This window comes from Sinohyriopsis cumingii, chromosome 10 (assembly GCF_028554795.1).
Source record: "Sinohyriopsis cumingii isolate HCF-2022 chromosome 10, ASM2855479v2, whole genome shotgun sequence".
Taxonomy (NCBI): Eukaryota; Metazoa; Mollusca; class Bivalvia; order Unionida; family Unionidae; genus Sinohyriopsis; species Sinohyriopsis cumingii.
The window spans coordinates 40,360,441-40,385,693 of record NC_142970.1 but is presented as its reverse complement, the minus strand read 5'-3'; the positions used below and the strand labels follow the sequence as shown (position 1 = coordinate 40,385,693).

The 25,253-nt window shown below is 34.4% G+C and overlaps 1 long non-coding RNA gene across 3 annotated transcripts in view; it reads right to left on the bottom strand.

Annotated features, from left to right (window-relative positions):
• LOC149789907 (uncharacterized) overlaps positions 1-25,253 on the bottom strand; it is a 2,017,354-nt gene that overhangs the window by 995,082 nt on the left and 997,019 nt on the right. For all 3 annotated transcript variants that reach the window (XR_016423761.1, XR_016423762.1, XR_016423760.1), the window contains exons 10-12: positions 18,678-18,776; positions 18,036-18,157; positions 14,066-14,180 (exon numbers count right to left, since the gene is read on the bottom strand). This is a non-coding gene — a long non-coding RNA (uncharacterized LOC149789907). The remainder of the gene's footprint in view (positions 1-14,065; positions 14,181-18,035; positions 18,158-18,677; positions 18,777-25,253) is intronic.

Here is a 25,253-nt window from a genome sequence, read left to right as displayed (position 1 = left end):
ATCAATGGAATATTTTAAAACATGTACTTTGAAATGTGGTCTCAAGTTACTTTATCAATTCGTTTAAAAATCTCTGGCAAGTCACATGAAAAACACAATTTAAATCAAGCCATACTTACTTATCAAAACCTGACATATCACAAGCTCTTGAAATGCTTTTTTCCCCTTACGTCCCTTTGGACTATACTCTGGCCAGTCTTTTTGTTTTAAGCTTTTTCATCATCCTGCAGACACTATCCCCAATTGTAAACCTGCCAAGGGAGCTCAAGTAGCATATCTGAAAATAATAATAATAATAATATTACTATTTTTTGATTTTGATATTATTATTGGTAATAGTATTTCATGATCGTTGTGACAAAATATGCTTGTATATAGTTATTTTTTGCCATGGTTTTGCAAGCAAATTTAATTTCTCTAACTTGAAAAAAATTGATAACATTAACTATGCAACACAATTTACTAATAGCAATTATAAACCAAATTAACCACCGTGAATCTATTAACTTCATAAATGACATTCACTCAAGGATTGAATTAAAGTAGCCACATAATACATAATAGTGTATATGTAGTAAAATACCTGTTACATGTTCATCTCTAAACATATTTTGCCCTACATCCGTAAGACAAAACAGCTGACAACTACATGTTCACCCCACCCCCAAAAATAATTATACAGGCACTGCAGAACTTGCATAATACATATTGAGGTTCACAACAGCAAATAAAGGTTATAACAGTTTTTTTTTAAATAGAGAATAAGGCCCCAATTTACCATCTTCTTGGAGAGTTTGGGATTCTCCTCCAACCTCTGGCAAAGGCCCTCTAGTTCCTCCACTGAATCACATGGCATTGCAAGAATTTCTTCTCTATATTCTGTCTGGGCCTTGTGTATGAACTTGGAGGGCCAGCTGCTCCAACAAATTCTCAATATTTGTGTCCAGTTTCATCAGTACATTGAACTGGAAATCTGTAAGAGATTTGTGATGAAATTAGTTTTGAAAGATCAAGATCATTATTATAAACTCCTTATAAAGATCTGTACAGTGAACATGGGTTTAACAATGAAAAATATTTATGGAATGAAATACATGGTTTTTGTACAGTTTATATGAAAACTTTTCCCTATAATCCTTTTTTTGTTTATTCCCTGGATATGTTGTTTCACTGCTGGTGTCTGTAAAGTCTGCATTCAATGTAGATGGTTTAGGCGTCTGACTTACACAAGACAATGGTATACATCAGAAAGAAAAATAAAAAAAACCAATCTAATGATGAACAGTCGACACATCAATGAAAAACAATTCATTGTTTATTTGCACAAATAAGTCTTGAACAGTATGTTTTATGACCTATAATTTAATTAATTAACATCTCACAATGTTCTGAAATAACAATATCTAAGCTACAAGAGCTTGTGCTTTCATATCATAATCTTCCATTTTGCAAACAAATTTTGATGTTGAATCAATGTATATGACCTTAGCATTGAACACTAACATTCAAAATGTCTACAAGATGACAAGACTATTATCAACTGAAGTGACAACAAACCAATGAGTTTTACGTGCATTGAACATAAGCATTTTTAAATGCTACAAAATGTGTTTTTAGTGTACGGCCACAAATTACCCAACATTTTGTCAAACATAAAACAGTTCTACTACCTTAGATGAGAATTAAATTCATAAATATAGTGTATAATTGACTTACTCGTATTTAGAGAGCTGTAAATGAAATAAGAGATTATATAAAAGTCAACACCTGTAGTATTTGTTTCATTATTTTATAATGTACATTTTTTTCCATCCTCAATACATACTACTTGCAGAGGAATTGGCAGAGAGAAATCTTTATATTCTCCACTCCAGAGTGGATGGGGATGGTGATAGTGTTGTCCTTCTGGATGCAGCTATGTATAAAAATAATCACTACTCCTTAATTGCAGTAACAAAGAAACAAAGAAATCAGACTGGATTTTTTGGCATGTAAACAAAATGCATATTGGTTGCAATGACCACTGCATATAAGGCAGTGATACAATATATCACAAAATGCATTCTTTTTTAACAAAACATCTAATCTCATATATACAGCATCATGAGTAAGTAAGTACTCTTAAACACATCTTATTAAACAGACAGAAAAATGATGAAATTTATACATACTTTTGATAAGGAATTTCCAATTGTGGCATGGTATAAAAGCAATTGATAAAAAGAGACCAGATAAACTAAATAGAACATACCAGCAGTATAAGAGGAAATCTTGGAGTCTGCAAAATACTCTCCACTTCAGGAGGTTTTGGATGAGATGGCTGACCAGAAAGGTTTCCACTTGAGATTTTCATCTTTTTTTCAGTTCTTCATTTTCATCTGAAATATCAATGAGAACTTGTAAATACTGTATGAGTCCTTGATTACACTGACTCCTTGTGACATAGAGGGTTTGCAGAACAATCGCTAGCAATATTCACCACTTTTAAATCCAGCTGGTGAATTTTCACCATGAAATGCATCCGAATGCAGTGAATAATCCTGGATTAAAGACAAAATAGTGTACAGAAATGTGCAATAAATTAGTCAAGCTCCAGACAAAACAAAGATATGATTTATCTCTGATTCATAATGACTTTTCTTGTGCTACACATTTTACCAATGCAAATTACATTGAATTTTGTAAATTAAATGGTACAATTAAGATATGTATGTCAAAAGGTTACTAATCTTCAGCTTTCCAATTAATGCTAAACACAAGTATCAAGTCATGTATTTAGTCTCTCACTACCAATAAATGCATTTTTAAGTAATCATCCTGGAGTGCACCAAAGTCATGTGAACTTGATCCAATTCCAACATTACTGCTGCTTGAGTGCTTAGATCCAGTATTGCCTTCACTAACTGATGTTATTAATACTTCTCTCTCATCAGCATAATTTCCATCATTTTTCAAAACTCCCATTGTAAAACCTTTGCTGAAGAAACTAACACTACACCATAATGATTTAAAGAACTACTGCCCGGTTTCTAATCTCTAATTCATATAAAAAATCTTAGAAAAGGTTGTTCAATCCCAGCTTGTATCTTGTCTGAATTCAAACAGTCTTTTTAGCAATGTACAATCTGCATATCGCCCTTGCCACAGGATACAAATTGTGTCTGCAAATAGATTAGACTCCAGCCCAGTTGATCAATGTTGTGGTGTTCCACAGGGGTCTGTTCTGGGACCTGTTCTCTACAGTCTATACACTCAGCTGCTCTCAAGTGTCATAGATCATCATCCAGTGTCTCACCAATTGTACAGTGATGACACCCAAATATACAAATCTAGCCACCCAACTGAAGTTGATGATACCATCCAAGGTGTAACGATGTGCATTTCTGATGTGAAATCATGGATGACTTGTAACAAGCTGCAGATGAATGGTGATAAAACTGAGGCCATTCTGATTACAACACAACGACATTCTCATTCACATCCTATACCTCGCACAACAAATATCAGCAACACCAACATTAAATTCACACAATCAGTACAAAACCTAGGTGTTACTCTGGACAGTACTCTCACATTGCACCAACATGTCATGAACATGTGCAAGGCTGCATATCTTGAGCTGAGACACATCAGCTCCATTCTCAGATATCTTTCAGTTGATGCCACTAAAACACTTGTGTGTTCATTACTACTTTCAAGACTGGACTATGGTAACTCAGTTCTGTCTGGTTCATCTTAATATCTACTGCAGAGACTTCAAAAAGTTCAAAACATAGCTGCTTGGATCATACTTAGAGTACCACAATCAGAGCACACCTCCCCGCTGCTCTGTACCCAACACTGGCTATCCATTCGATCCAGAATCAAGCACAACATTTGTTCTCTGTGTTACGTTTCACTGACAGACTCTAGTCCAACATACCTATCCGACCTCACCTATGTGTACACACCAGCAAGATACTTACACTCCTCTTCCGACAATCATATACTCATTATTCTCACTACGAAAACAAAGTCACATGGACAGCATTCGTTTGCATACCAGGGCCCAGCAACATGGAATGAATTGCCCACTGAACTTAGACACAAAGACGCAGTGATCCCATTCAAGAGTGCTCTCAAAACTACTTATTCCGACTGCAAAAACAAACTTAATGACTTAATAATGTTAACTACCTTAAATATTCTCAGCATGTTTTTTATGTTTTCTAATTTCATGGTGTTTGTTTTTTGCAATCATATCATTGTGTATGTTTTTATGTTGTCTAATGTTGCAAAGCGCTTAGAGCTTCTAAAGAGTAGGCGCTATACAAAGTCCTCATACTATTATTATTATATTTAGCTTGGATTAATATTTTTAAAATCAGTGGCCATAACTAAAACAATGGGATTTTGTTTTATGATCATAAAAGTATGCTGGACACCATCCATGATGTACAATGCTGTCTCACATTTCTATGCACCTAAGGTTTCCATCTCAAATATTAAAGCAAAATGCATACCGAATTTGACAGATTGACGAAAATAAAATAAAGCAATGCTTACTATTTGAAAAGAGACAATTGTCACTAGAATATTCTATTCAAAATGATATTAATTTTGGACACAGGGGATACCACCCCCATGTTTTCCTGACTCGTGATATGTCGGCCTATTCTGTGCACAGCTTTAAAAGATGTAATGTTTATCCATCGAGCTATAGAAGTGAAATACATTTACTGTAGAGTGTTTCTGTCAGCAGTTAAGTTTGGTAATTAGGTCAGGTTTATAGCTAGTTTACAAAATTCAATGTAGAATGCCAATAAATTACAAGACATACTTTTGCAAACTAAAGTGATCTTGAAAAAAGATTAGTAAAGTTTAACATTTTATAAAAAAAATAAGCTATTATGTGGAAAAGAAACAACAATGAAATAGGATGCAATGTGTTTACATCTTGTTGATGGGGGAAAATTACTAAAGAATTTTGAAACAGACTATATGCTGGGGAATTTTTTGGAGAATTTATGTTCTAGCGACAAGTTTACATATTGAGTAGCAGATGATTTTGTATGTGCGGGACAACTTCTTGCAAAATTGGAAACTTTGATTAAAATACAGTATTGTTTTAAGGTATACATTACCATATTCGATATAATGTATTGTATGATTTTAAAAGATGCATAGTTAATCGGAATTTCTGGGTTACAGATTCAAGAAGGTCATGGAGTGGGTCTACATGTTGACTAATAAATTACTATTTGATCCCTAGGTGATATTTCAATTCTAAATTAAAACCAATAATACTTAATGTATAACCAAAAATGCGACAACCTGGTGGAGAGGCGAAAATGGATATAAAAAACTTCCATATAGCCTCAGCAAATTTAAACTGAATAAATAGGGAAAACATAATTAAACTAAACAACAAGACAAATTATGATATGATTTTCATACAAGAAACACATAATAAGTTGACTAAAGAACTAATAACTTTATGTGAGGAAAAATTAAATGGGGTTATAATTGTGAATGATTATAAGGAGATGTAAGGGGAAGGGTAGCTACTTTTATCAAGAATAAAATGGGAGTAACTTGGGAGCAAAAAAAACAAGGGAAACTTTTTTGCAGGGAGATTGATACATATTGTGATAGAGGACACTCATTTTATAAATGTATAAATACCTGCTAATAAAAACAAAAAGCAACAATTCATTGAAAACCTGTTTAAATATTTAGAAAATATTTCAATGGCACCCCCACCCCAATCTGTGTTCATATTGATGGAAATATTGTGGATCTGATTTGCAATCTTACTGCATGCAAATCTTTCCAGAAAGCACCTATGTACTTTTTAGACACCGGTATCTGGTAATAGCCATATCTAGCGCAAAATTCAAAATGGTCATAGGACAGAAGGTTGAGTAGCTACAATGTCATAGCCTCAATGTCTCCACAAAGTAGTGTAGTAATATTTGTGCTAGGGTTGTGCTATTCCATGTCGATTTACAAGTCACCAAACAGGATTTGATCTGGAAATATTTTTTGCAAAAAGATCTCCTCTGCCAATGATAGCTCAATGGCTGGGAGAAATACTGGCAAGTCAGATGTGTATAAAATGTAAAGCAATGTGTGCAGATAAAATTGTCAAAAATGTTTGCAGATTTTAATTAAAGGGCAATATCAGCCTTGAAAGTGCCAGAAATTATCAGTGTAGATGTGGCTTGAGTCTACATGTTTTCAGTTAACAAAACTGGAGTGTCAAAGCTAGTAACTGGCATCCTTGATAATTTGACTAATAACTATTTTTAATTAACCATTTCAGACTTATAAATATATACTCAATGTGTTTATACCAATATTAAGTTTCTGTATGTCACTGTGTTTAAGTTTTGATTTTCTCTGTTTTATTTCACTTGATACAAACACATGCTGACTAATCTTGTCATGTGGTGTATCTCGATGATACTGTAAAAGTGCATAGCTTAACACAGGTTTCAAACCCTTGCTATGAGCAGCAGCAGTAAACATGGCATGTACAACGAGAAATCAACTTTTTTACTTCTTGGCTATATAATCATTAGGTACTAATGTGTAAACTATTAAGTTGATATTTTTTTAAATATAATTATTGTGCAGATTTACTAAATGTACTTTTGCGATACTAAGTCCCATGTTTGTTTAAAGGTTCTAACAAGCTGGGGTTTTTATGCAATATGTCATAAGTATATAAGGTGTTGTGGGCTGCATGCATGAAGAGAGCTCAGCAGCTTTCTAACTAATACTGCAATTACTATGAGTTTTTTAAAAGTTATATATTTTCTTTAAGTTGCTTTTTACTGTTCTGTATATAGTTTAGGAACTTAAGCAATATTTTGGACTAGTCCGATAACATAAGACACATCACCCAATATTTTTGTTGGGGGGCTGATGGGTATTACTGCCTAATGAAGGGTGCTGTGTGGAGCGTTTTGATGTCGACTAACAGTGTAATGAAAGTCAAATTTTCAGACATATCACAAACAACTGGTAACCAATAACAATGCATTTCTACAAAGTAAAGTTATAATGTTTTTGTCAGACTTTACTTACCCTGATGTCTTTTCTCTAACAAATTCAAATTCTCACAAAAGAACCGGACCTGTTTTCAACTTTTGTTGGCCTACATTTCAGTTGGCTGGAAAGCGATGAAAGTCAGGAATGCCAAAATCGGATTTAGCTGAAACATTATTCTTTAATGAAACAAATAAAAATATGTTTTGCCTATTGGAACTGTAAGCAAGGTTTCATTTCATTCAAGAAACATATCCCCCACATGAACCTACTTAAACATGCTCTGGTGTACCTCGACTACCGTTGCACTGCAACAAATTCAAATGTATGTCAATGGAACATGAAAATGTGTCCATTTGCTAGTGTCATATTTTCACTCCACCAGGATAAAGACAGTACTGTAAGTATATTAATTACACATAAATTAGTGGAAGAGTGTCGATATAGGCTGATAAAGTGTGTGAGATATTCCTGAAACTTGGACTACTCATTCCGATGTCAATTGACATTGGAACTCATATACATGGCCGTTATTTGGGTAGTAAGACATAGCACTAAAACAAAAACAACATGTGCTATGTCTTATATTGTAGAACTATATTTTGGACTTGTACATTTTTGTTTAAGATTTTATTTAAGCACAAAATATTTATTGGTGGAATTTAATGTGCTTTTCTCTATTCTACATTATATAATTAATATTCATTCCTAACTTATTTTACAAGCGAACTACATATAGTTATATCATTTGTTATAAGAACTTGGCTATATTGTCAAGTAGTGTTGTCTTCACATACCAACACGTTTATTTTGTATGTACTGATTTTCTGTATTTAAGACTCTAATTCCATGCCTGAGAAATTTGTCTTATGCTGCAATACATGATTCAATTTCTTATACAGTATAGATCCAAAAATGTTGTTAGGGATATAGAATACCCAAGTCATTGTGGGTATTATCCTTGCTGATTTGATCTTTGCAATACAATTTAATCATTACTTAATCCATGATATGATTGAGTTTTTTTTTAAACTAGTAACTTTTTAAAATTACATCACATTTTTTTGTAATGTAACAAACCCAAATTACACACACACTTAATTTAGCACTTCATACACATAATTCCAATGTCTTCATAAAAAGCTCAAAATGTCAAAGTCACTGTGAGTGATATCTTCACTGACATAATATTCTAACTTCATCTCAACAATAATTTATTAATATAGCAATCCAGAAAAGCATAATTTAATGACATTTTTCTTTCATAATTTACTAGTTGTCTAAGTCTGAGGTGGGCAAACTATTTTTCAATGTAGCCACATGTGTGGTGAATGAGAAGTGAAAAACATCATACCATGCCACAACTGAACCAAACTTACATGGCCAATTTGCCACTTGTGGTAATTGGTGACATGGTTGCCCACCCTGGGTCTAAGTCAGTGTGACCGTTAGTAGTGAATAGGGATGGTCTAGGGACTGGGGGTCTTCCATGTTAAAAAGGGTATATCCACTCTGGGGACTATGTAAATTTAACATCGGAGAAAAAAATATCCACTCTGGGGACTATGTAATTTAACATGGAAAAAAAAATATCCATTCTAGGGACAAAGGGAATTTAACATGGGAGAAGAAAAAAAATATCCACTCTAGGAACAAGGGAAATTGAACATGGGGAATAAATCATGGGACTGTCTAGGGACATGGGGAAATGGAACAGGGTCGGGACCCTATTTTAATAAGGTCCCGACCTGATGGGTCTATGAAAATGGAACAGGCGAAAATTGAAACAAGGAGGGGTCTCTATTTTTTTATTATTTTTTTAAACAAAAAAATAAAAAAGGGGTAGGCAATTGAAAGTCAAGATCTTTTCTAGAGATAGGAATGGCCCTGAAAAGGGCCTTTGTTTTTATGTTAATATACCGTTAACATAAAGGGCATCTGTGACATCTTCTTCTTGACCTTAGGCTGCTCCTGACTGTAGGACCATAGATTAAGACTCTTTTGAGGCATCCTTGATGCTGCACATAGATTCTTCGCATCCACAGGCTGGTGTCTGTCCTGTGGATAACTGTCCAGTTGGATCGGACATACATTGGTATGTCCATCCGGAACATCATCGAAGACACAAGCGTTGAAGATTGTACGTCGGTCCACAGTAACAGATGAAGGAATGCAGTGAACTGTACATATTTATAGGGAGAGGAAGGATTGAAACGGATTCAGTTTGTTGACCAATCCAAACACGTGTTACAAAATTCAGTCAGCCCACATCCAATCCGAAGAGAGCAGTCTGTGACGTCACGTAGTCTATATAGATTCGCTAGCTCCTGTGCGCAGTCAATCTATGCGACAGTTTTTCAACAAGACAGAAACTCAGAAAACGATCAATTGGGGTGCACCGACGGTGGAGACTACCCAAGGGAACCTGGACTTACTTTCAGAAGAGGTGAATTGGGATTTTGTGGATTTTTTTACCTCGCAAGAATTTGTTCCTGAACTTTCGTCACCTTCTCCTTCATTACCGCACATGGAAAATTTTAGACAGAGACAGAAAGAAGAATTGGAGAAATTTATACAACAGCAAAAGGAAGCGGAACAAGCTTTTCTCCTACAGCAACAGCAGCAAGAAGAAGAGGTAAGAAAAAAACGAGAAGAAGAAGAAGCAGCAGCAAAGAAACAAGGGTGTCAAAATCAAACGGTCACAGTACTGTTAGACATTTTAGCGGAGTTAAGAAGTCTGAAACAAATGTATCAGACTTCTTTATTACGGCCGAGGAGAATACGACCTTCCCGCGCTAAACACTTCAACCCTGTGACTAAGCCTACCGTACCACCCTTAGTGATTTCAAACAAATCATCATCAACAGTACGCAGTCCAGAAGTAGGCCTTGGCCGTGGCAAAGGCTTAAGACAGTTAATGTTGATTGTTTAAACTCACCCCTTACACCAAAAAAGGCCCTTTTCAGGGCCACCCACGTCTCTCGAAAAGAGATAGACTTTTAATTGCCAATAACTAAAAAAAAAACATTTTACCCAATAGTACGTGTCTGTGTATGAGTGTGCGTGAGTGTAGATTCTTATTTTAAAATCAAAACCCAAAGACACTTACCTTTTATAATTAATTTATTCTTTTATAAATATTTACAATTCACAATTCACAACAGAGCACTTTAAAAAGTTCATAGACTTATTCTGTCTCATTGTTCACTCTCTCTGTTTTTTTAATTTCTTCACCATCACAGTCTTTTCCTCCTCTTCCTCCTCACTTTCTTCCCTTCTTTTCTTCTCCTGTTTCTTTTTCTTCACCTGTCTGTTTTCTTCCTCTTCTTCTTCTTCTTCCTCTGAAGTATCCCTCTCTTCTTCTGACTCCTCTTGTTTCTTTTTTGGGCAATCTGGAGACCAATGTCCTTTTTCTTGACAATAATAACAGGTATCTTATAAAATGTTGTTTAAAAAAAAAATGCCTTTGTCTTTTGTTTGACTATAAGAATTTTGATTCATGCTCTTTGTCTTCTTACTATCCCTCCCATGACACTCATTGAACGGTCTGATTAGATTACTGTGCAGGGATGTGTTCCTTCACGTCCGCGCTTTGACTATTAAAACCGGGGTAGTTTCCAGTCTAACCATCCACTGTCGACTCATCCTCCTACGAAGATGTGCTCCAGACTAGCTAAGCTAAACAAAGCCTATGTGAATTTGCATAGGGTCAGACACAGTCTGATACCGAAGCCGGAAGAGATAGAGAATGTGAGAATGTTAAAAGTCACTGAAGACCTGATAGAAGAGCTCTTCAAAGAAGAAATGAACAGGGAGAAAGAAGAATAGACAGAGAAGTACAGACTTCAGAAACAGCAGAGAGAGCAGCAACAACAGCAGCAGCAGCAACCTGAACCTGACAGAGGCTTTGTCGATTGTCGTATTGACACCAAAGAGTTCTTCTTCTCTTTCCGAAGAAGCAGACCTATTGTCAGAAAGCCTATCGTCAGAGGACGTCGCATTCTTAGAATATAAAAGATCGCCCTAGCTTCAACTTCACGCAAGCAAAAAAACAGCCCTTTTCAGGGCTACCCCAATCTCTAGAAAAGAAATAAGAATCGATTTGCCAATGTGTGTATGTAGAGTAGTGTGAATATAAACACTCACTCATTTATGGTGTGATTGTATATGTTTATGTGTGTGTGTGTGTGTGTGTGTGTGATTGTAAGCGCTCACGTAAGTTTGTGTGGATAGTAGATTATGATAATGTTTTTTTGTTGTTTGAAGTGTGGGAATAGTAGATTTGGGGTTTTATTTGACTGCATTAGGTATGTGGAAAGTATATTATTTGTTTAATGAAAATTTTTTAGAACAGTGATGGGTAGTATAAAAAGTGAGTGAGTGTTTCTTTTAGGTCCGCGCGTTTTAAGTGATCTAGGTAATAAAGTTTTGGGTCTTAGGGGGATGTTTTCCTTCACGTCCGCGCTTTTAGTATAAATTGAAAAGCGCTAGGCAGTCTAGCTACCCTTGTTGATTGATCAACACTACAAAATGAGCAGAAGGCTAGCGAAATTGCTTCAACTTCATGTGCACCTGAGATATGCCAGGCTCATACTGAATGAGCTGGCCGCAGAGGCTATAGTGGAAGAAGGAAGGATGAAAGAGGAGGAGAGAAGAAAAAAAGAAGAGGAGGAAAAAGAGTGAGGAATGGCTGTACCACAGACACAACAAGGAAATTTCAGAATCCCAGAGACAGAAGATTGGGATTCTGAAGCCACTCATTCCGCCTCTGCACTCCCAGCAAAAAGAGTGAAAGGTGATTGGAGTAGGAGATGTGTCTGCGGTGCCAGGCCGGGGAGGTGCAACCATTAACCAGGTGCCCTGGAGTTCAAAACAAACAGCCCTTTTCAGGGCTACCCAATACTCTAGAAAAGATATAGTAATCCATTTGCCAATGTGTGTATGTAGAGTAGTGTGAATATAAACACTGACTCTTTTTTCCTAGTCTAAGCGTATGTGTTTGTGTTTGTAAGTGATCAAGTAAGTTTGTGTGGATAGTAGATTATTGGGCTTTGTTTATTGCTGCTTCACGTATGTGAATAGTAGATAATATGAAATGAGAAAAGTAGGGGATGTTTTCCTTCACATCCGCATGTTTTAAGTGATCTATGTAATATAAGTTTTGGGTCTTAGGGGGATGTTTTCCTTCATGTCCGCGCTTTCCGTATAAGAACCCACAACGTTCGTCATTCGCACCATTCTACAAAGAATAAAAAAGAAGATGGCTTCGAACCACCTTGATAAAATGAAAAAAAAATTGCAAGATGTCCTGGACAATTTGGGCATGATGGAGCAAATGTTAGTTAACCTAAACGAGGATCACTATTCTTATAGTCCCCATCGAGTGAAGATGGAGATCAACAATTTAAGAAAACTAAAGGAAATCATAAGTGATCTGTTGAAAGAAATAAAGGAGGAGAAGGAGGATGAAGAGGAAAGGATAAGGATGAGAGCATGGAACGAAAAAATTGAAAAGGAAGAAGAAAATGTGAAGAGGAAGAAAGAAGAGGAGGAGAAGCAGAAAGAAGAGAAAAAGAAGAAAAAGGAGGAAAAAAAGAAAGAAAAGAATAGAAAAAGTGTAGGACAGAAAATAAGAAGCTGGTGGAGAAATAGAAGAAATTAGAAGAAGAAGAAAACCAAAAGCCCTTTTCAGGGCCACTCCTATCTCTCGAAAAGATCTTGACTTTCAATTGCCTACCCCCTTTTTTATTTTTTTGTTTAAAAAAGTAATAAAAATATAGAGACCCCTCCCTGTTTCAATTTTCGCCTGTTACATTTTCATAGACCCATCAGGTCGGGACATTATTAAAAAAGGGTCCCGACCCTGTTCCATTTCTCCTAGTCCCTAGACAGTCCCACGATTTATTCCCCATGTTCATTTTCCCTTGTCCCTAGAGTGGATAGTTTTTTTTTTCTCCCATGTTAAATTCCCCTTGTCCCTAGAATGGATATTTTTTTTTCTCTCATGTTAAAGTACATAGTCCCCAGAGTGGATATACCCTTTTTAACATGGAAGTCCCCTAGTCCCTAGACCGTCCCCATTCACTACTACCGTTGTCATTACCAGCCTGAAACCCAATTTAATGCCATTTGTATAAATTCATTTCAAATAAATATTATGATATAGTTGAAGTGTAAAGTCAAGCAAGTATTCTGTTTGCAGATTTTACATTTTAGATATTACAGTAAAGTCATATTTTCTCTTGTGTAGTAAACTTTATTGCAACTGGTTCCAAAATAGTAAATCTTATTTAATTTTCATTCACCAGAATAGGTATTAATACGATCCTGAATTAACTGTATGGTACTAAAATATACCCTGATCTTGTGTGAGATTGTAATATACAGAACTATACCTCAAGACAACAATAATATATTGACTTTATATTATATCAAGACTGTCATGGTTATGAACTCCAACTTTATTCAGGTTTTTTCATAATAAATGATCATCTAGTGCTATGGTTGAAAAGAAATCAAAGTTCAGTTTAACTCCATTCTCTCCACATTTGTCAGTTGTTAAGAGGCATACTCATCCTCAGTGTTATAGTAAAATGTAATCTTATTTGGATCAATCCTGGTGGTGTAATATATGAATGGAGAAAGAATATTATCATCCAGATTAAAATATTTTTTATTCAGACTCTACTAAAATTTTTAGCTGGATATGGGTTACGGAGCCTGATGTGTACGAACAAAGCAATGTGTACCATGACCTTTTTAATTTAACATTTTAAACTCCTGCAGAGGAAAGAGATTTTTTAGATCCGTTAAACTGTATTAACAAAAACATTTCTTCAGTATGATTTTCCTTTACTTAGTAGTGACAAAACTCATATTTTAAAGTTGTTGCTTTTTGTGTTTGGTTTGGCCTTTTATGGTAAACCAACACAAGTAAGTTATTAGTGCCAAGGCACTTTAAGTATAGTGCCTTGCCCAAGGACACACCATGGTAGCTAACCCAGGCTGGTCCGATGGTAGAATTTGAACCTACATTATTTCACAGGTCCAGAAAGCTAACCACTGAGCCACTACAGCTCCCCATCTTATAGTGGAATGCTGGTATACTTTATGATCAAGAAGGATGGGTTGGGGTATGCATGTTCCATCTGAAAAAAGTGATGGAATTTTTGTTTACATAATATTTTAGTCATACAATATGAATCATTTTCTATAGATTTAAGATGCATCAGATCAAGTTAAGAAAAATCATATATTCTGTTCCCTGGGAATGTACTAAAATTCACTGTTATTGTTTGATTTTTTGGTAGTAAGCTTACTTGGTATTTTTTTCTTTTTAACTTGAATACCTAATTTGTTAACATCCTGTCCTAAATCTTCATAGTTCTGTCTATTAAGTGACAACTGTTGATACATGTAGGGAAGTTTTTGTTTATATCTTTTGATTTTTGTGGTTCTGGAAGTTGAAGTATTTGTTGTTGTATTATTAACCATTTCAGTAATTTAATGAATGCAGAGTATACTGCTCTATAAATGAAATTTAAGGGAAGATAATGTAAAAGTATGTTTCACTGCAAATATAAATTGTTTAAAATAATATATCATTTATCACATGACTATTCAATTGTGGTAACTAGTATTCCATCCAATATCTATACACTGAAATAAGTCTTTTCATACAGCTGGTGATCATTTAGATACAAGTCCAATTGAACATAACCACATTATCAATGCAGGCGTTTTTATTAGTAGTAGTATTGCAAGTATAAGTGTTAATATTAAGATTTCATATACAGGTATGATAAGTGTATCATAATGTTTAAATGATGCTCCTTGTTACAACATAAAATATGTTCATTGAAACAAATGGTTCACTGGTAAATTGGCAGTAAAGGTCTTCACTGAATTATGTTGCATAAACTATTTTACAATAAAACATATATGATGCATCTCAGTTATGATGAATGTGAGGAGGAGGATTAATAATAATGCAATTTAAGTTATCTTCATCACAGAAGTTCTAGCAGATGTGTAATTTTTATGTGGCTCATTATCAGTTTGAAACTGGTCTATGATTTCTGGATCTGGACATATCTGGTCCCCTGCTGTTGTGCTGCTATGGTCTTTGCAGTTCATTAGGATATCAGTTACACTTGGTTTACATTTAGAACCCCATGGGATGGAATGCCCAGTTTGAAACTGAGAGAATGGTTAATTATCCATAATATAACTCCTGCCGTTATTATTAGGTTTGATATCAAGGTCTTTCTTTAAATGCTTTTCAACTCAGGTTCTGTTCTACCATACAGATAAATAAAGTCAAATTCATGGCTTTCAGATTTGTTCAGTTTCTTTAATGTGTTGCAGCAGACAGACTGTATATTGCCACTGTACCATATAAATATCAGTGCTTAGTCTGCTCTCAGTTGCTGTGGTTTGATTAGTTACAAGTGTCATCACATATGACTAATTATTGACCAATGCAATGAAACTTGTATAATTAGAAGGCTGTATTTAAAAACTCTAAAGATCTTAAATGTGTGTTAGAGGGTAAGGTTAGCAGTTATACTCCCAATTATGTTTGTGATGAGCAAAAGCAGCTGCACAAATTTGAGCTTTTAGTTTGGTTCTGGTAGGGTCAAAGGATGGAGGTACATTTTGATTTTTAAAAATGAACATAATTCCCATGTAATACATTCCAAACCTAAGTATGCAATTGATTTAATAAAAGTTTGGAGATTATTGTTTAGGTTCTGTTCTTACAATACTAGATATACCTGACTACTCCATAGTGAAATGGCTAACTGTTAGTTATATAAGCCAGATGAATAATGTTAGCCATTTGTTTAAGTGTTTTCTCATTACTTTCATTTGTGTCACAGAGTTGCATGCAGTATTTCTTTCTAGAATAAATTTATTTTATTTTCTAATTGTGTATTTTATGGTCTCACTGGACAGTTTATCTGGTGAATTTTCATCCAACAATGAAGATACTAATAAAAACAAACTAATGATATTTGTAGAAAGCATACATGTGAGATTTTGACTGCAGTAATCAGGTTAATTCCTGATGCATCTATTGATTTCTATACTGAACCATCACTGCCACCATCTCCTAAATTTTACATTCATTTTGTACTAGAAATAGCTATTTTCAATATTTTTCTGTGACAAGGCAACTAAAAGAATCTGTATATGCCTTATGCATGAATAAAGTTCAGTAGTACTATAACAAATTAGCATACTTTTCATCACCCCTCTACCATCTAGATTTTTTTTATATTTACCTCTGTAGCAGACACAAATAAAAGTCAGCAGCTCATTTGCAGACTAAGTTATGCATATGATCTCCAATGCTCATCTAACTGTGACAGGCAGTCACCAACAAGCCAACCTATTTCCATGCCTAACTCAAAGTAAATCTGAACCACATTATAGATTTAGCTTACGTGTGAATTTATAAATGCTAGGCTTGTGATAATTAGGTTCATGCCTTCTACCTTAAAAATTAGAGGGATGTCAAAATACGAAACTATCCAGTGAGACCTATGATGTTAATTTTAATCCCTATGGGATTTGTGACATAAAAAACCCAAATGCTTTATGTATTAAAAGGTAACTAATGGGGGCAGGATCTGCAGTGAATCAATGGTTAGTATGCTAGACTCCTGATAAAAATGTTTGTGTTAAAATCCTGTTATCAAGTCAACCAGGTTACCTACTGCAATGTACCCTTGCCTTACTCCAATTCCCTCAGTACTCAGTAAACAACTAGTGTTGCTGTACATAACAAAACCAGTCCATATTGATTTTACATATTTTACTAAATCCTGACAAAAATAATTCTCTAAATAAAGAATGATTAATATGTGATGGTCTCGCATGTAATCAAACTCTTCCAAGCTTTTAGTGATATGAACTGATTTATCAATGTTTATCAACTTTACATGAAAAACTACTTCTTATTTGTCATCAAATGTGTTCAATGTTTTGATCATATAAGCATTTCTGCTACAATAGATCAAAATAATCTTTTTGTCAGAAATAGAGCCCTTATAGTATTTGCAAGGTCAACCAATCAGATGCAGAATTTGAGTTTAATTTGAATGAATATTTTTTTTTTACAAAATTGCTCTTTTGCTATATCTTGATGAGATAAATCTATTTACCAAGTCTGATAAAATTAATGAGAAATAGTTTTAAGAGCAGTAGCAAGAATGGCTAGTGAGATCTAGAACCACCACATTATATGCATAGATTTTGCTTACAGCCTCAGACATACAATCAAATAATTAAACAAGTCAGCTCTAAATTGGATCATAAACACTGTTGTGCAAGTCATAAGGAACTCAGCCAATCAGATGCAAGGTCACTTCATTACCATACCTTTATCACACTCATAATAAGCATCATTGTGAAACTTGACTACATAAGCCCAGTGGCCAAGTATGATCAAACTAGAATCAGCAGCAGTGGTTATAACCTCATGTATTTGTATGCATGTTCACTTCTTCAATCTAGATCTCATTTATATAAGCATGTATTCTAAGTTTAGTAAAAACTGCACTATATGTATAAATATTGCATGCGGTGGTAACATACTCAGATGAAAGATCACCTTATTATTATTAATGGTTAACACTCATCAAACTTCTAGGACAACTTAATGATTTTAGTCTATATTGTGGAAGTATTGCTTTTAGGCTGGTTAAAAAACCCAACTAATTTTATACATGATCACATGTATATACTTGGATTTTGCTCATTATTAGATTTATCCAAGATGTTGATTTAAGCCCAAAACCAAGTTTTATATAAACAAATTGATCAGAACTATGGACTCCAAAGTAGCTAATTTCTTACTGTTGAAAGACAGAAGGGGATGTGAAATAAATAACACACTCTGGATCATTACATAAACCCACTTAGCCTTTTGACCAGTTGAGATAAAATAGCAACAATAATGTTAAATCAGATTGAAAAATTATGTTTTCTCACATTACCTCTAGCCCTTTTCAACATGGATGGTATGTTTCTTCCACATATGTCAGCTCTTAATTAGTGGCCCTTTCCCATCATGAATGCTGTAGGTGAAACTCTCAGAATTAGGCTTTTTAATGTATATCTGTAGAAGAAGAAAAACTATTGGTCTGCATATATCAATGTCACCATTTCTGTAATAGATTAAAATACCATATGTGTGTGTGTGTGTGTGTGTGTGTGTGTGTGTGTGTTAATTTTAGAATTTAAGCAAACTTGTCTCCATGTGTTTATTTTAAAACTGATGATGATAACACATAACAGGTTCAATGGATAAAATGTTATTTCTTACTTCTTACAACTGCTCATTATATCTGAATTTACATTCAGTGTTTGTTTTAATTAACATATTTGGGATAATGGGCAAATTATTCATTTTGTAGTTTATCATTATATCATTTACCAGTCTTTCATCATTCAAATATGTAAAATATAGTACCATTATACAGACTTCATATTCTATATGATATCCCAGCAATACATATTAAGCAGACAAGTGCAAATAAAAATGTTCAGAATGTAAAAGTTACTCCAAGCTCAAAGAAGATCAGCAAAAGATAATCTCCAACAAATTACCAAACAAAAAGCGAAGTTAATGCAGTTACCTTTATTATGATGTCTCCAACACCAACGGTACTGTACAGCTACGTCTTCTGAGTTTTACCGTCATCTTGTCTTTCAAACCAGAATTAATTTCTTGAGTTCTTACAAAATGAAGAAACTTTCAAATACTATAATTTAGGCAGCTTCTTTACATGCCATCAGATAAATTATGGCACAGTGTTAGTCTTTCAGCACAACGCAACTTCACATTTGGACGGCGCGCTGTGTGGGCATCGCCGACACAGCAACTGACATGAATTCTCTATTAGCAGACAATGATTCGGAATAAATCCTTCGCAAATCTAACATTCTCGATTTTTCATAGTTCCACTTTTCATTGTTGCATTTGTTTGATTGTACAATTGCTATTGATGTTCTATGAATCAAGTTCAATTCATCTGCTGTCTGAAATCCCGGTTCAGTTGGTATATTCTTCCGCGCATGATGCCGTGGAAATAAAAGATACGGTCGACATTCAAAGTGGTTTAGGTTAATTTATTATTTTCCTTTATTAAGGTCATTTGCAGAAAGTGTTTCGCTAGGGTGAGAAAAAAAAAAATAACAAAAAGAAAACTTTCTTTTCCAACGCTAATACTGTATATATTTCAATTTGTGATTGATACTATAAATAAAACAAATATTAAAAAAGCATTTTAGCCCGTGGCTTGGGCACGGCACTCGTTTTGTGGGTTTTGTTAAAATGTTGTTAGTGTTGTTTTGGAGTTGTTTTTTTTTTTTTTTTTTTTTTTTTTTTTTTGTGTACCACACTAAGAAACATACCAGGTATTAGGCCTAACGTAGGAAAAGAAATTATCCTCTATTTATTACTATTCTTACAGTCAAATGACGCAAAAGTGATGAAATTGCTATTACGATTTTGTTTTGTATAACACTTACCGCTCGTTTTCCTCGAGATAAAGCAGCCACTTCAAAATGATGATAAAATCTGTGACAGATGAAACACGTGGTTTAAATAATTCGTAATCGCCTGCCTTAAATATTGTAGGAATTTGCTAATGTATTTCATGGCCCTCGTTTGAATAGATACCAACGATCATGTATATCGACCAAAATTTGTATATTCCTGCCCAGGATCATGTATTTTGTATTAAACCGTATATTACACGAGTTCTCTGTGGCATACTCGGGGGGGGGGGGGGGGGCTCTATTATACCCGCTGTATCAGTTGAGAAATATATCGAACTGATCAGGCCCCAATACTCTCGCTCTGAAAAACATTAAAATAATTATATGCAGAATATCGGTAGGTCTCCCTCTTGCCGAACATGTCAGCACCATATATATTTTGCAAGTAATGTAATGGGTATAATAATACACACAAACACACACACTTCTTTTTGTTGGGGGGGGGGGGGCACCGGACAGATGCCCCCATTTCCAAAAAAAATAGAAAGTATTTTATGTTTGTGTGTTTCCCCCTCAGATGTGTTCTACGTTTTATTAAAACAAAATTTTATATAAAATATTTAGTTTTTAGAATTTTGGATGGGGCATTTATGTTTCCATAGTTTTTTCTAAAGGGTTGTTCGACCGAGTCTGGTTTCCCTCACCTTGCTCGAAGTTCCTTCCCTTGAAATATTTTGTAACCTTTGCTATATGTCGCCTAGGTCTCAGTGTTTGCTATATGTAATGGTGCTAGATTGTGTGTATGCTATATTTTCTTTATGTTTGAGATAGCAAGTATAGATCAAATACCTTTCCCAGTTGTATTTCTTCCTTTATGATGTTATATTGTATCTTTTAATTTGTTTTATGGTTTTCTAATTTTGACGATGGAATGGTGTACTATTTAGATTTTGTTTAAAAAAAATAATGTCCTATTTTATTATTCGAGTGATAATATGTGTCGTTCCTCATAATAGTTTTTAAAGATGTTGATAGGTAGGTTACGCTCGATCCAAGGTTCACGCTTTTTTATTCTCTATGTGTTTTTTCTGGGTCGCGTTAGTCCTCCTTTATTTAGTTTATCTGATTATGCTTTATTGAAAGATCCAAACTTATTTATGAGACCACATTATTGTATAGTGGTCAACCATACAGTGCGGCAGAAGTTAGTAGGGTTTTAAACTAAGTGTTATACAGTATGTATTTGTGTCTCTATTTTGTCTGTTTATGTTCTACATTGGGTGTTTTCAAAGACTCTTGATGGGCCTGTCCACTTCACTGAGCCCTGTGACTTAGCCCCATGATGTCATCGCCATTTACTTCCCCTTTATATTTTCCCTGTATTCCTTCCTATATATGTCTTTAGAATTTTCTTTCAGAGAAAGAAGAAAAAAAATTACAAAATTCTTTTATTTTTTTCTTTCTTCCTTTCTTCCCTTTTCTCTTTAAACAATGTTACATGAGTTTCTTTGAAATATTTGAAATATAATTTGAAATTTTCTTTGAAATATGGCTGTTGTGGGGTGCGAGGAGGGGGTATGTGTATGGCATCAGCTCGCAATTGCGCTACGCGACTCTTCGGTCTGTAATACCTATTCCTCCCTCCCCCAATTCCAACATCAATTGCGTTATATCAACCTAACGGTAAGTATCTATTCGTCGTAAGACGTATTGAGTTCTTGTTGTGGTTAATATTCTTATTTTTACCACGTATCTTATTTAAAAATCTTTATCACATTTCCACAGGATATCATCGTAGTTGCTATATGCTCTATACATTTTAGAACGATTTTGTTTTCGTAGTCTAAATCTATGAATAAAATGTTATTTTTGTTATACTTATATTTTTTGCAAATTTTCATTTTTAACTTTATCCTATTATGTTTAGTTTTATCACATTGGGCAATCGTATGTAGTTTGGTGAAGTTCGCTGTTTTACATAAACGGCATTTCGGCATTATCCTCAGCATACGATGTTTAATTGTTTCTTCGCCTGTTAGGCAGGTGTTGTGCAGGTATTTAAAAATTATACTTTGTGTTTTGACAGATCTTATTTTCCCCAATTTTTCCAATTTTTTGTCCAATTTACCCCCTCAGTTGTCCTGCTCTACTCTACATTTTATATTTTTGGTTACCTCCTCCCTAATCCAAGCGTGACTTTTACTTATTAAATTTTGCATAAATCTGTTTTGTCTCTATATTTTAAAATTAGTTCTCATATGTTTGCGTGGCACTTCGATTGTTTTAATATTAATTTGTTATTTTTGTATATCTCTGGTCGGTTTCTCAAGGTGAAGCCGAACCAGTAGATGTACAGTACTTCTCACGCTGTAGCCGGGTCTGATTGCATTTTTTTAATCTATTGATTATGTTAGTTAATCATAGTAGTAGGGGGCTCGGAAACCCCAAGCCCCCTCTACTTTTGGCCCTATATAATGTCTCTTTTTTTACATAATGCGTTTTATGATTCCATATATAATCTATTATTTCGTTGTCTGTTTTGTTTAAAATTGTATTATCCATATCTATGGATTTAATTATGTAGTTAATATTTGAGTATAAATAAGTCTTGGCCACTTGGACCCGCTCCATGATACGCAATGGCGCCATGGCTAGATTTTCACTTTTTCTCTTATTTTATTGATAATATGTTCATAATTTTCTACAGCTTCTTTTTTTATTACCAAAGTAAGTAAGTGTGTGTGTGGGGGGGGGGGGGGCGATAATTCAGGGTGGTTGCCCCTCCAGTTAACTATTTTTAAGATTTCGTGCTTGTTGTGGTTTATTTTGGAACCCGACGCTTATAGCATTTCCCATCTCTTATAAAGTTGTTGCAATCATATGCATGTTAGAGTATTTTTTTTTTATTCTTTTTAGGTTTGGTATTTGTATGCCTTGTACAATCAGGGGCGGATTAAGGCTCACTGGTGCCCTAAGCACTGACAAATCTTGGTGTCCCCCTCTTTTCCACGTGCACCTGGGAAGATAACCCTAGGGTTTACCATGATCAAGAAACAGAACATTATGATTAATTTGCACTAGTTTTATCAATTTTTTTTACAAATCTTCATTCTTTTTTTTTTCATTCTTTTCACCCTTTTCTCAACTTTGTGGTGCCCCCTTTGTCCCTGGTGTCCTAAGCACGTGCTTAGTCTGCTTAATGGTTAATACGCCCCTGCTTGTATATCTGGGTTGTTTCTTATCGTGTGACGTAGGATTTCTATTGCCATTACGTATTCTAGCATTGATAGTGGACATCCTTGTATCATTGATCGTTGTATTTCAAATTCTTTCGTGCATTTCCCCTTTAATTATCCCAGTGTGTAGGATTTTGGTCCATTTTGAAAATTGGGTCCGAAACCAATTTTTTTAAAAACATTCGTTATATAGTTTTGTTCAAATCAGTCGAAAGCTTTCTCCTGGTCGAAGAGTACCATAGCACTCATCATACCAGTTTCATTTATGTAGTTAATTATAGTTTTAATGTTTAAAATATTGTTTTGTATATCCCTCCCCCACAAGTTTGATTTACATTAATTATCTTGTTTATCCTACCCTTTACAGTATTTGTTAAAATCCTACTTAAAATTCTATAGTCCGTGTTTAAAAGTGATATAGGCCTCCAGTTTTTAATCTCGTCTCTATTCCCTTTCCCTTTGTATATAATTGTGATAACTCCCTCCCTCATAGATTTAGTCATTTTATTTTTAATTAAAACTATATTATTATACAAAGCGTTTAAGATCGACGTCAGTTCACCGTGGAACTTTTGGTAGAATTCCACGGTGAGTCCATCTTTCCCTGGTGACTTTTGTGAGTGTTGATATACTTTATGTGATTTCTTCATCTGAGATGACATCATCACATTGGTCTCTATGCACTGCTGATGTCATCTCACAGTCGACATTTTTTAAGTAGCTGTCGATTGTGCTGAAGTATATGTACTGTGTGGTGTGTGGTGTAGAGTTCTTTATAATATTGGGAAATATTATTTAGGATATCTTCTTTTACAGTATGGGTTACATTGTTTATTTTGATATTGTTTAAAATTGTTTCACCCCCTTTTCTAAATTCTTGTCGCTTATATACGTTTTTTGCCTTGTTGTAGATCTCTGTAAATGTTCCCGCCCTTATTATTCTCCCCTGATTTTCGTCTTCTCCAAGGATTTTAATTTTGTCTGTCAATCGTTTCTTTTTTCTTTCTCCATCGTCGTTTGTTGTTTTGCTTAGTTCTAATTTGAGTTCGTGTTTGTCTTTTTTTCTGGAGTTTTTCCGCCCTCCATTTCAGTACTGAATATTTATTCCTTTTATTATGTTTTTCTAAAACATCCCAATCAATTATTATATTAATAATTTCTTCATTTTTGAAGGTTTCAATTTCTTTTTTTAATTATTATTTCGCCATATTCTTTGTCATTTAAAATCTTATTATTTAGTTTCCATAGTCCTGGCCCACATTTTTCTATATTTTTCATTTTTAGGTCAATAGTGAGCATGAAATGGTCTGATAGCTTTTGGTTGGTTATTGCAGTATTAATATATATTAATGGATCATAACAATTTCCGTAAAATTTATCAATCCTACTAGACTGGTTTAATTTATAGTTACCCAATTGAAATCTCCCCCATGATTAGATTTTCCATCGAATATTGTTGTAGATAGGTATATAAGTTTTCTTTAACATTAGTTTCTTATTTCTATTAGCTGGCATGTACACATTTGTAATATGCCAATTAAACATTTTAACATGTAGCAACCGTCCCTTAAAAAATCCCCCCCCCCTCCTCAAACCTTTCCCAGCTTTTTAAAAATATTATTGTTGCAACCAACTCTAATATCATTACTTGCAAAATTGTTGCATATCTTTATTGCGTTAAGTTTGTCTTCTACTAAAATGTTGAATTCTGGCTTAATTCCATAGTGTGTTTCTTGTATCATTATTACATCAAAGTTTGTTTCTTTGGCTATTTTGTCTGCTTTCGCTTTGTCTATCCCATTGCTGCTGATAGTAGCGATCCGGAAATTTGTATCTTCCATTTTTGTTTTACTCCCAGGTGCCACATCACTTTTATATATAATTTAATTGTATATATTTCAGTTAAAGTTATTATATTCCATTTTTTTTGTACACACACACCAGCACGATCGACAATGAGCGCTTGAGCAATATACAGTTTGATACATCCTACATGGTAGTGGGCAGTAATACATATATAGGTCGTTATCCTTCTCGACCGAAGTAGTAACATTGTTCCAATGTTACCACTCGACGTCCTCGATATGTGCTTCATCGCATTTGCAGTCTATACACTTAAAGTTACAATGGAAAAGTGTACATGAACATATTTATACCATAGACAGAGCCTTGAAGTACTACTTATTTCGGTTTAAAACTGTCCAAAAAAACCCACAAAAAATAGCATGTAATAGTTCATTTCGATACAGTTGCACAGAGCATTTGACGTTCATTTTGATGTCCATATATATTGATATGGACTAAGTACGATTTGTTTTCAAAGCTGCTTTATTGCTGGTAGTGCTTCTGTTTTCAAGTTCGATATATAATATACCCATGGAGCAGGAGTAATACAGAAATCAGGACAACAACCATCATCAACATCATCGGGAGTATTATTATCGTATATGTTGGTCACATCGATGATCATTAATA